We start from the raw sequence: 12,499 nt of genomic DNA on the forward strand, positions 1-12,499 counted from the left end.
CCTGGAACTTGACAAAATCACCTCCAACACCTAAAATACCTCAAAAAATGAGCACCCTGTTACAGGCAGAAATTTTTCCCGTCCTCCATCTTGGATTCCCAAAAATCCTTCTCAACTTCTGTATAACAGGGACTGCTTGAATGGAATTGTAAATACAGCTTGTGATCCAATATGGGGCGGCACAGTGGCTCAGTGGTTAGCACTGCTGCCTCACAGCGCCAGGGACCCAGGTTCAATTCCCGCCTCGGGCAACTGTCTGTGTGGAGTTTGCACATTCTCCCCGTATCTGCATGGGTTTCCCCTGGGTGCTCCGGTTTCCTCCCACAGTCCAAAGATGTGCAGGTTAGGTGAATTGACCATGCTAAATTGCTCGTAGTGTTAGGTGGATTAGTCAGGGGTAAATATAGGGGAGTGAGTCGGGTGGGTTATCCTCCGGAGGGTCAGTGTTGACTTGTTGGGCCGAAGGGCCTGTTTCCACACTGCAGGAAATCTAATATAATCTCAATAAGCCTTATATTACTTGGTAAAACTCTTCTTTATACCTTTTATAGACAGCTAGTGCTTTGAGAGTATTGCTGACTTATTTAACACTCATGGTAAATTCACACATTATCAGACTCAATTATTCAGTATAAAACATCCTCAAATTGCTGAATTAGATTAGATTAGATTACTTACAGTGTGGAAACAGGCCCTTCGGCCCAACAAGTCCACACCACCCCGCCGAAGCGCAACCCACCCATACCCCTACATTTACCCCTTACCTAACACTACGGGCAATTTAGCATGGCCAGTTCACCTGACCTGCACATCTTTGGACTGTGGGAGGAAACCGGAGCATAGTTAATGATTTTGTGAAAAGTCTGCAAATAGAAATGTTAAATGAACACATTAACCACGAGCTGCTAAAATAGAAAACAAAGAGATACAATCAGAGCGAAGAGGTTGTTTCTCCATGTAAAGGAGAAAGTGAGGGCTGCAGATGCTGGAGATCAGAGCTGAAAATGTGTTGCTGGAAAAGCGCAGCAGATCAGGCAGCATCCAGGGAACAGAATCGACGGCTCTCCAATTAGGATCATAAGACACAGAATTTATATCAACAGCTCGCAGTGTCGTGCAACTGGAATTATATAGTGAACAAACCTGAATTGCTGTTAACTTTCATCTTTTAGGATGGGTTGCAGGTTTCGTTTCAATAATATGTAAATCCCAGAACATTTCTCAAATCAAATTTCAAGATAACTGAAGGTTTAATAAAGAAATGGTGACATCTCAGCTCAGACAATGCATTAAAGGTGTGAAGTTCGTGTCTGTCTGTATCCCAATCTTAAACCAGACTAGTTCTATTTCCAAAGTAGGAATTTATGAAATGTTACATGATTGACTGCCTGCAGATTGTGTGCTTTTTGTACAAAATAGAATGTATCTGCTATTACAATTCTGCAAATGCAAATTCACTCCAGAGACTCATATGTGTATGTGCATGCATGTGAGGGAGAGAGAGAGTGTGTGTGTGTGTGTGTGTGTGTTGGGGGGAGGGGTCGGGGTGGAGGAGAAAATGTCATTGTGTACATCTGAGAGCTTGAGCGTGAGTGCGCGTTTGTGCGTGTGTGTGTGTGGGGGGGGAGAAAGTGTCATTGTGTGCATCTGAGAGCATGAGCATGAGTGAGTGCTTGTGTGTGTGTGGGGGGGGGGATGCGAGAGTGTCATTGTGTGCATCTGAGAGCATGAGCGTGAGTGTGCATTTGTGCGTGTGCGTCCTTGGTAGTCTGTGCATGAGTGTGATGGAGTATAAGTCCGTGAGAGGGTGTGTGCGTTAGTGTGAGTGTGGGGATTGTATGTGTGTGTCTCTGAGAGAGCGTGCACATGACAGAGGGACTGTGGAGTGTGTGAGAGAGAGAGATAGTGAGTGTATATAGTGAAGTGGGGTCACCTGTAGAGACATGAACCCAAGGTCCCAGTTGAGGCCATCCCTATGGGTACTGAACTTGGCTTTCAGCCTCTGCACAGCCACTCTGCGTTGTTGCGTATCCAGAAGGAGAGACCTTCATAGTAACCAGAGCCAGAGCGAAAACTGAACCCATGCTGTTGTTGTCATTTCACATTGTCAACAAGCCAGCCAGCCAACTGAGCGAGCCGACCCACGCACCCCCCTCTCTGTGGCAGCAGGATTGACCAATTGAAATGGGCACCTCCCACTTTGGATGAATATTACATCATCACCTCATGCTGCACAAAACTCTTCTTGGGATAATTTTAGGGATCTTAATTAAAGTATTTTTCTGTCCTCTCAACAGGTGTTGGATAAAAAACCGGACAGTGCATTATGTTACAAATATTGCATATTTTGCACTTGTGTTCCTGAGTAACTCAATCGTGCTGCTAATTGTGGGTGTGAAGGTGTTCAGATTGAAAGGGAGAGATAGAAAGAGTGTAATCACTGTACTCTGCTTGACCTGTCTACTGGGCATTACCTATGGCATAGCTTTCTTCTCATATGGACCTCAGAGTGTAACTGCAATGTACCTGTTCTGCATCCTCAACCCTCTCCAAGGTCAGTCAGACTATTACCGGGACTGTTCATATTGATGAGACTTTAGGTCAAAATAATATTATGTTTTGAGGGTTTCTCATGAGATTTTATTTGGGATTTTGGATTTTGGAGACTGCATTTCCATTTAAATTAATCAGAGTAAGTTATCAAGCAACAAATGGTTTTTGAAAAAAAACATACTGGCACATAGTCTAATCAAACATCCATCACCTTAAACATGTTTGCTGTGGAGTGGCGAGGTCTCTGCTAAGTGGGAGCATGATTGTCTCAGACACAGTCACTGCACCTCGGATAATTCACTGCATGTGAGATGAGTTGAAGTAATACGTGATAGGATGACCTATAAAAGCAAATCTTTGTGAAATACAGCTGATCAATATTCCCCTCCCAGCTATCTTCAATCCATCTTTCCTCACTAACCGGTAATCCTGTAGCCGAGGATTATTTCCAAGCCTAGGCGGGCAGGATGAGGGAAAACCCAAAGGCGTTCTGTACATGCGTGAGGAATAAGAGAATGATCAGAGAGAGGACGATCTGGGATAGTGGAGGGGAACTTTGCCTGGAGTCTGAAGAGGTAGGGGAGGCCCTAAATGAGGTTTTTGCTTCAGTATTCACGAGAGAGAGACCTTGTTGATAGTGAAGACCCCATGGATCAGATTAAAAGGCTTGCACAGATTGATATTGAGGAAATGGATGTGCTGGAAATTCTGGGAAGCATCAAGATAGGTAAGTCCCCAGGGCTGGACCAGGAAGTGAGCAATGAGATTGCTGTGCCTCTAGTGATGATCTTTACAACCTCACTCTCCATGGGAGTAATATCGGCTGATTGGAGGGAGGCAAATGGTGTTCCTTTGTTCAAGAAAGGGAATAGGGAAACCTCTGGGAATTACAGACCAATCAGTCTTACATCTGTCGCAAGCAAGGTATTGGAAAAGATTCTGAGAGATAGGATTTAAGACTATCTGGAAAAACATCATTTGATTAAAGATAGTCAGCAAGGCTTTGTCAGAGTCAGGTAGGTCATGCCTCACAAGCCTTACTGACCTCTTTGAGGATGTAACCAGACACATTGACAAAGGTCAAGCAGTGGATGTGGTGCATATGGATTTCAGTGAAGCATTTGATAAGGTTCCCTACGGTGGGCTTATTCAGAAAATTAGGAGGTATGGGATACAGGGAAATTTGGCTGTCTGGATACAGAGTTGGCTGGCCCATAGAAGACAGCGAGTGGTCGTGGATGGAAAGTATTCCGCCTGGAGGTCTGTGATCAGTGAGGTCCCCAGGGCTTCTGCCCTTTGTGGTTTTTATAAGTGAATGGGATGAAGAAGTGGAAGGATGGGTTAGTAAGTTTGCCAATGACACAAAGGTGGGTGGTGTCGTAGATAGTGGCGAGGGCTGTTGTGGGCTACAACAAGACATTGACAGGATGCAGAGCTGGGCTGAGAAGTGGCAGATGGAGTTCAACCTGGATAAATATGAATGATTCACTTAGGAAGGTAGAATTTGAATGATGAAAAAGGGTTAAATACAGGATTCTTGGCAGTGTGGAGGAACAGTGGAATCTTGGGGGTCCATGGACATAGATCCCTCAAGTAGCCACCAAGTTGATTGGGTTGTTAAGAAGGCATATGGTGTTTTGGATTTCATAAACAGGAGGATTGAGTTTAAAAGCCAGGAGGTTTTGCTGCAGCTCTATAGGACCCTGGTTAGACCACACTTGGAATATTGTGTCCAGTTCTGGTCGCCTCATTAGGGGAAGGATGTAGATCCTTTAGCGAGGGTGCAGAGGAGATTTACCAGGATACTGCCTGGTTTGGGGGGCTTGTCTTATGAAGAGAGATTGAGTGAGCTTGGGCTTTTCACACTGGAGAGAGGAAGAGTGAGAGGCGACTTGATAGAGGTGTACAAGGGAATGGGAGGCATAGATAAATAGAGTAGATAGTTAGAGATCTTTCCCCGGGGCAGTAATGGCTGTCACGGGGGGTCATAATTTTAAGGTGATTGGAGGAAGGGTGAGATATCAGAGGGAGGTTTTTTTGCACAGACAGTGGTGGGTGCATAGAATGCACTGCCAGGTGGGAGTAGAGTCAGAGACATTAGGGACATTTAAGCGACTGTTGGGAAAGCACATGGATGGCAGTAAACTGAGGGGTGTGGAGGTTAGGTTGATCTTCGGTTAAGATAAATGCTCGGCACAACATTGTGGGCTGAAGGGCCTGTACTGTGCTGTAGTGTTCTATGTTCTGTGTTCTAATATTGAATTACACAATTAACAGAGGCTTCATTTCACTAGCATTCATCACCTCTTTCCCCCATATTGCAGCTCCTGACCTCATTCAGCTTTCTGTTTGCTCCTGATTACAGCCACTCTCTCCCCTTTGTGAAAGTCTCTCCCCTATGTAGATTCTTCTATCCTTTGCAGTGAATTCTCTCTTTGCAGCCTCTCTCCTCCTTTGTACACCTTCTCCCACGGTTACAGCATTTTTCTACCATTTGCAACTTTCTGTCCCCAGGTTTCACTCCCTGCACCTGTCCTCACTTCTCCCTCCCCAGCCTCACAGCACACTCCCCACCCCTCCCCCATCTAACAACCTTGCTCCAGGGCTCCACTCTCACCCTGTCTCTTGTCCCTCCTATAGTCTGTAGCCTTGACACCTCCAATATCAGGGCCTTTACTTTCTCCATCTCAAAAGTTTTGCTCATTGCCGCCACTCACCTTCTCTATGTTCTGAAAATCAGAGGCTGTTTCTATGCCACTGCCACTGCTGCTTGGAGAGACCCAGCCTGTGATTGGAGGAGCAGATCCTTGCAGAATCTGTCCATTCTACCTGCAGGGATGACTTTTCTCTGAGTGATCACCCCTGTGATTGAACTTTCCTGAGTGTTTTTAGGAAGGGGTTCACCTCTGTCTATTATGAACATTGGACCATTGATCATTTCCCCACTTATCAAGTGCTCAAACTCTCCTAGTGATGGACATTAAGTTGAAGTTTTGTGATCCTGCGCCAGGAGAGTGTAAAACTGGCCAAGCCTGGGCCAGTCAGGACGATTAAGAATTGTTATAAAATTCTAATTGGACGAGACAGATTGATGCAGGAAGGATGTTCCCAATGGTGGGGGAGTCCAGAACCAGGAATCACAGTCTAATGATACGGGGGAAACCATTTTGGACTGAGATGAGGAGAAATAACTTCACCCAGAGAGAGCTGAGGCTGTGGGATTCAGAATCACAGAAAGCAGTCGAGGCCAAAACGTCATCTAATTTCAAGAAGGAGTTGGATGTATAGCACTTGGGACGATAGGGAACAGAGGATGTGGGGGAAAAGCAGGAATAGAGCATTGAGTTGGATGACCAGTCATGGTCAGAATGAAAGACGGAACAGGTTTGATGGGCCGAATGTCTACTGCTGTTCTAATTTTCTTTGTACGCTGTCATTGATAGAGAGGAAGGAGAAATTCATCAGACCACCATTCTTGGTATGGAGAATAATAAATCAATTACATGAACACTAAAAATAATCTCCCAATTTACATTCATTCAAGGATCAATATGCCTTGTTCTGGATCATCAAACTAATGTTGGCCATCTCACAATTAAATATCTAGTTCTTTAATGAATAATCTTAAAATATATTTATTAATGTTAACATACTTGATGTAAACACCGAACCAAGTCCCTGAAATAGTTTGTTTTGCTTGCAGGGTTTTTCACCTTCCTGTGGTACTGCATGTTAACACCATCACCCAGCAGCACGGTCAGCGAGACAAGTAAAACTACAACCACCTGATGAAGACGTTGTAATGTGCTGCCATCTGTTTCTGAGTCACAATGTTAAACTTTCATCTCTCATTTCCCAGCGCAGAGCAAATTTCCCAGCACAGAGCAGCACACCAGGGACTTATTCAGGGAATTCTGCGAGGGCCCCATAACTTTCCATCACAGATAGAAAAGGATGTGGCCTCTGTCCCTGAATTCCTGGTGCACCCCTGAAGCTGTGCACTGGAAAGACCAAAGATCAAAGAGAGTCACCCCTTCCATGTGCACAGATTTCCCACCAATTGATTCCAAACTGTGTTCAGGCTGTTTCAGCTGAGCCTGATACAGAAGCTGTCCGCATTGTCCAAAAATGTTGGAGCCATACGCCAAACCAGTTAGAGAAGATGAAATGAGGGAGGCTCATGTGCAGCATAATCAGTGACCCAGCCCCGTTGGGCTGAATGGCCTGTTTTGTGCTGCAGAGTTGATGCCATTCTATTTAGGATTGCAGCTTCTTTTTTGATACGTTCAGAACCCCCCAGATATCATTTTCTGTTAGCGTTTCACAAATATTTTAAAGCAAAATAACAAACATACATAAAGAGAATGTCCTTTAAAATGATCTTTCATATCCAAAATCTATTTCTGAGAAATTTGACCTTTATGATGTTGAATCACAGAATGTGATCATTTTGAACATTTACATCTTGCTTTGATTTGATTTGTATTTGATTTTTAATCATGTTTCTTTTTCTCTCGCTGTAACTTGGGACCAATGTCCTGCGAAAACCTTGCAACGTTTTTACTTGGAAGTTTTAGTGTGATTTACTGCCTTGATCATCTATTTGTTTTGAGATCAATTGTCACTGATTGGTTTATGAAGTGGAATTGCTATGATAAAACATTGTCTTATTTGATAATATTTAAGAATGCTAATGATTGCAATGATTAGCTTGAAACCTAGCTTATAGTTTTATTTGTTTATGAATAGTTAGTAATGTTCTTGGGTTAATAGGCAACTATTAGCCAGTTAGTTTAACTACAGTGGTGGGATATCTTCCAATAACAATAATATGAGATAAAATTAATAGTCACATGGACAAATGTCTTAATTGAAGAAAGCCAACATGGATTTCTTCAGGGAATATTGGATTTAATAATTTGCTGAATGTTTTGAAGAGATTACAGTGAAGTTTAATGAATACTATGCAGTTTGTGTGTTTTTCATGGACTTCCAGAAATCATGTGATATAATGCCGCACACCAGACTTGTGAGCAAAGTTGTCATTTGTGGAATAGCAATGTGCTGTGTGTTGTGACACGGGTTAAACTCTCCCGCTTAATTTAAAACCAGCTATACAGAAAAGATTTATCCCATGCAGTAATCTGTGAAGATTCGATACACTAAGAACTAGTCAAAGTAAAAATTAACAACTTTATTTCTGAAAGGATAACAGAGAATAATTAACTAACAACTATTTACAGGTCCTTACTCTAACCTATCTTTTACCTTCCCTTCTATAATACTAGTCCCATAAAACTCCTGATTACGCTTTACAAAACATAACTTCTTACCTCACAACCAGGCAGCTTTTGTTCTTCTGTGTTTCGGTTTTCTTTTCTTTTTAGGGAGTCTGTTTCACAGGTTACTGATCGGTAAAGGTACTTTTATGAGAGCTATTTTTCAGGCAGTCTTTTTACATGCTGGTAGCTTGGCAGTTTCACCTCTCAACTGTTCAATTTTCCCCGGTCTTATAACCGCCAAACCTCAGATTGTCTCTTTGGCTTTCAAAGTTGTCAATGTCCTAAATTTAAACTGGATTGGAGTTTAGTATTTTTCGGGGTATAATTTAAACTGGCTGAATTTGAATCTGTTTTTTTATTTCCAGGTAACCAGCTACCCTAGCTACCCAGAAACTGGAGCACATGTTACATTGTATCTTTATTCCGAACACTTGGCGCTGTCAGGTAGTTTTTGCTAGCTTTTAACTCTCTTAAAGGTGCAGTATACCCACATCTTCATAACATATGGACTACCTGAATGAAAGGAAACAGGAGTTTCTAATTTAATAGAAAGATTGGAGTGTCCTATTGTTGAGAATTGTCAGGGTTGGCACTCTGGGCTCAATATATATCAATGACCAAACCTGTGTGTACAGGCCTCAGTTTCAAAGGTTTGTAACTGATACAAAACTTGGAAGTATGGTGAGCCATAAGTGAGGAGGATAATAGAGAATTTAAAAAGGACATAGTCTGGTTGTTGGAATGGGTGGACAGATGACACAGGAAGTTTGGTCCAGAGAAATGTCAATTGGATGGATCCCAGATGTCAACAAGAGCAAGACAACAGTATAACAACATTCATTATAGAATGGTTAATGTCTGCTTATTATTGGTCAATGTAAAATACCTCATACATGTGACCATGCAGACATGTTATATTGTATTTTTATTTCAGAACACTTGGTGCTGACAGTTTTTGCTAGCTAAAGAAGCTAACACAGTCTTAAACATTGTCAATAACTCTGGCTCCTCGCTTGTTTGTGGAAAAGGATTCAACTTACTTACAATCATTTCAGAGAAAATATTTCTCCCTGTTTTTCTTTTAAATCAAAGACCATGTATTTTTAATCTGTGGCTCCGGTTTTAAATTTTCCCAGAAAGTAAACCATCCTTTATTTATCCACTATATCAAGCCCCCTCAGGACTTTATCCTTTTCAATAAGATTCCTACTCACTTATCTCAATTTCAATGAATACAAGCCCAATCTGTCCAATCTTTCCCCATAAGACATTCCCTTCATCGCAGGAATCAGTGCTGAATCTGCTCTGAATTGCTTCAAATGCAATCAGATCCTTTCTAAGACATGAGAGCAAAACTGTAGGCAGTACTTCAGGCTCCAGATGTGGACTCACCAGTTACTGGTTTCACACTTTAATACTTTTACACTTGACTCCTCTTGCAATAAATGCCAACTTCCATTTGTCCTCCTGATGATTTCCTGTTCCTGAACACCAGCCTTTTATGATTCACATATCAGATCAGCTAAATCCCTCTGTACCACAAAGTTGTTCAATTTCTCTGTTTACATTTCTTCCTGCCAAAGTAAACAAGTTCACATTTCCTACATTATACCCCACATGCCACTTTCTTCCCCATTCACTTGCCCTCTCTATATCCCTTTCCATACTCCCTATCTACTCAGCACAGTTTACTCTCTTCACTACCTTTATGTCATCAGTGAAAATACTAACCAGATTCAGTCCCTTTCTTGAATCATTCATAAAGACTGTGAATGATTGAAGCCCCTGTACTGATCCCTGTGACACCCCAATGATTACAATGTGACAATTGTAAAATGACTCATTTGTCCTGACTCTCCACTTCCTGTGAGCTAACCAGTTCTCTATCCCTGCTAAGATGTTACCCCATACTGCACACTCTCAGTCTGTCGAGTAATCTTTCATGTGGCATCTGCTATCAAATGCAAACAAGCTCCTTATATAAATGTATGTGGAGTCAATGTGGTGCCACCCTGAAAACCTTGTGATGGTCTGTAAAAACCAATCGTGTTCCCCACTGCCTTGTATTCTCATCACATGAAAAATCTCACCATATGTCACTGCATCATCTGGGATCAATACTATGCATCAATGAGTCAAGCGATGTTTTTCCTGATCAGAATTGTCTTTGGGATGGAAGGTCAATGATTGTGTTGGAATAGACTTCAATGGAATAAAACCGTAGAGGGGAAGCTCTGATTGCTCAGTTACCGTTCACTCGAAATACCTTTATTTCAGGAGAAAGTGACGACTGCTGAAGAAGGGCTTTTGCCCAAAATGTCAATTCTCCTGCTCCTTGGATGCTGCCTGACCTGCTGCGCTTTTCCAGCAACACATTTTTCTACCTTTATTTCAGTAAATCCACAACATTCTGGCTGTTTGTTGTGGGCCCTGCACAAAAATCTGTCTCACCATCATGTAGTAAATGATTATTTTGCAACCACACTATTTTGTGAGAAATACTGACATTTTAATGAAGCTATCGTTGAATCTTGCCTGTCAATTATGTTTGAAGTATCTTGTTGCATTTTGAGATTTGTTTGATTTTATTGTTTTATTAATTGCATGTTACAAAGCAGATTAAAGCTTGAAATTGCATCATTGCTTTGATTATTTTCAATAACTGAGGAGATTTCTCATTCTAATTTCAAACTCAGTACTGTTTTTAAACACAGGCCATTTGTTTGATTTTTAAATTTTTTTTACCACCTACCTGACAGCCTCACATATAAACATGCCCATAGTACAGCAAGAAGCATTATAATGGGAATTGCGCTGTAGTGTTTCAGTGTAGATTGTAGAACATTTAAAAAGTGTATCTTTAGGCTAGTAAGACTTTCTGCAGGAAATTTCTAACTAACACTAATAGTTGCGTAGCTGAAAAATGGTTAATTCCAGGGCTATCATTCTGAGTACTATGTTTCGTGATTATTTTTTATTAATGTTCTTGAGGTAAAGTGTACAATCTCTTTGATGTTGTTTGATATTGAAATTTCCTAATGATTTAATTTCATTATTTACTGAATGATCAGTAGTGTGCTTCAGAGAGGGAACAGTTTCTCAGTGACAGGTAGACTAAATGCCAAGAGCATGCCATTGCTTAAGGACTGCACAGACCTAAAAAAACGAGATAATTTGGGGCAGAAATTTGTCGTTGCCTTCAGCAATGTAGGCAATGGTGAGAAATCTCAGAAAATGCAGCAAGAATGATCAAATCTGATTTGTGACCCAAGAAAAGAATTTCCAATATTCTTCATAACGCTGAGATCAGAATCTCACTGATGGGTGCTGACTGCCCTCTTTCCATCTCATTTGCATCTCATTAATACCGTAACTCACCTTCTTTACATGCAGCTTACAATTCTCCCCTCCTCTCTCAAGAAACCAGACAGCGCTAATTCCCAACTTGATCGGTTATGTGGCAGATGCAAGTTACATTTACTTCTCTGGTGATCCAGATTAATGTCCCTTCAACACGTCCTTCAGTATGTCACGGACAGTGCCTCCTCGGTACACGGTCCATTGTAATCCACATCAGCAAAATACCAACTTCATCACAATGTTCTGACTGATCTTGGACCAACACAGAACCCACTCCAGTCTTTCAAGATTTCCCTCTGGAGCACAGTAACACCTTAACTTCCATGCTCCTGCCATGCTACTTTGTACATAGGGTCACACAGCCATCTCATGCATCTACACAGGACACATTGTAAGGATCTTAGCTTCATTTCTCAGCCCTCACTAACTTTGCACGAACTGGGGGCTGCCAGCCTCTGTGGCCTGTATAGTTGTTTTCACCAGAAGGGAGGAACGGTTAGTGATTGTAGAGGATGAAGTGTCGAGGAGCTCATGACTGGAGATATGTCGTCCAATAGTGAGGTTAGTAATCCATGGCATTGGTTAGGTTTCTGAGAAATAGCAAATTTGGAGTGACTATGAGGCAACAGGGAAAAGAAAGTGGCACTTACCCTTGTGGTTGGGGAAAGAACAGAGGGAAGGTCTTGATAGGGTGGCAGACATGGCAAGAGTTGTTTGTTGGAAAAGTGAAGTGATAAAAGTGTTCTGGAGAAGGTATAAATGACCAGAATTGTTCCAAAAACAATTAAAAATGGACAGAAAAATCAAGGAGAAACAGTAACTGCATAGAAAAACATTATGGGGGATAAAAATGACAGTCTGGAATTGTGAACTCAATGTTGAGCTTGGAATGCTAGAAAGTGCCCAGTGAAAAGATGAGGTGTTGTTCCTCAAAACCTGCATTGAGCTTCTTTGGAACACAGCAGGGCAGACAGCTCAATGTGAGAGCAAGCTGGAGAGTTATAATGACAGGTAACAACTAGTTCAGAAGATCTTCTGAAAAACAATCCATCAATCTTCATTTGGTCTACTCACTAAACTCTAGACTGCTTTATGAGCAGTGAATACAATAACTAGATTAAAACTGATTGTGGTTACATGGGGACAATCGTCTCAGCTCCAGGACATCTCTGCAGGAGTTCCTCAGAGTAAATATTTTCCAGTTAGCCTATTCAGAGATGTTATGGCACACCTTTGGAACTGGTGGGATTTGAACCCCGGTCTCTTGGCTCAGAGGTAGGGACACAAGTACTGCATCACAGGTT

General features: G+C 41.9%; 1 pseudogene across 1 annotated transcript in view; it reads left to right on the forward strand.

The window, feature by feature from the left end:
* LOC148147376 (adhesion G protein-coupled receptor G2-like) overlaps window positions 1-10,466 on the forward strand; it is a 40,297-nt pseudogene extending 29,831 nt beyond the window's left edge. The window contains exons 10-11 of the transcript XR_015759900.1: window positions 2,298-2,554; window positions 6,257-10,466. The product of XR_015759900.1 is annotated as an adhesion G protein-coupled receptor G2-like (transcript). The remainder of the gene's footprint in view (window positions 1-2,297; window positions 2,555-6,256) is intronic.
* The last annotated feature ends 2,033 nt before the right edge of the window (window positions 10,467-12,499 follow it).

The sequence above is a fragment of the Chiloscyllium plagiosum genome, unplaced genomic scaffold, assembly GCF_037043375.1.
Source record: "Chiloscyllium plagiosum isolate Xiang-an unplaced genomic scaffold, Cpla_swu_hap1 HiC_scaffold_17, whole genome shotgun sequence".
NCBI classification, from domain to species: domain Eukaryota; kingdom Metazoa; phylum Chordata; class Chondrichthyes; order Orectolobiformes; family Hemiscylliidae; genus Chiloscyllium; species Chiloscyllium plagiosum.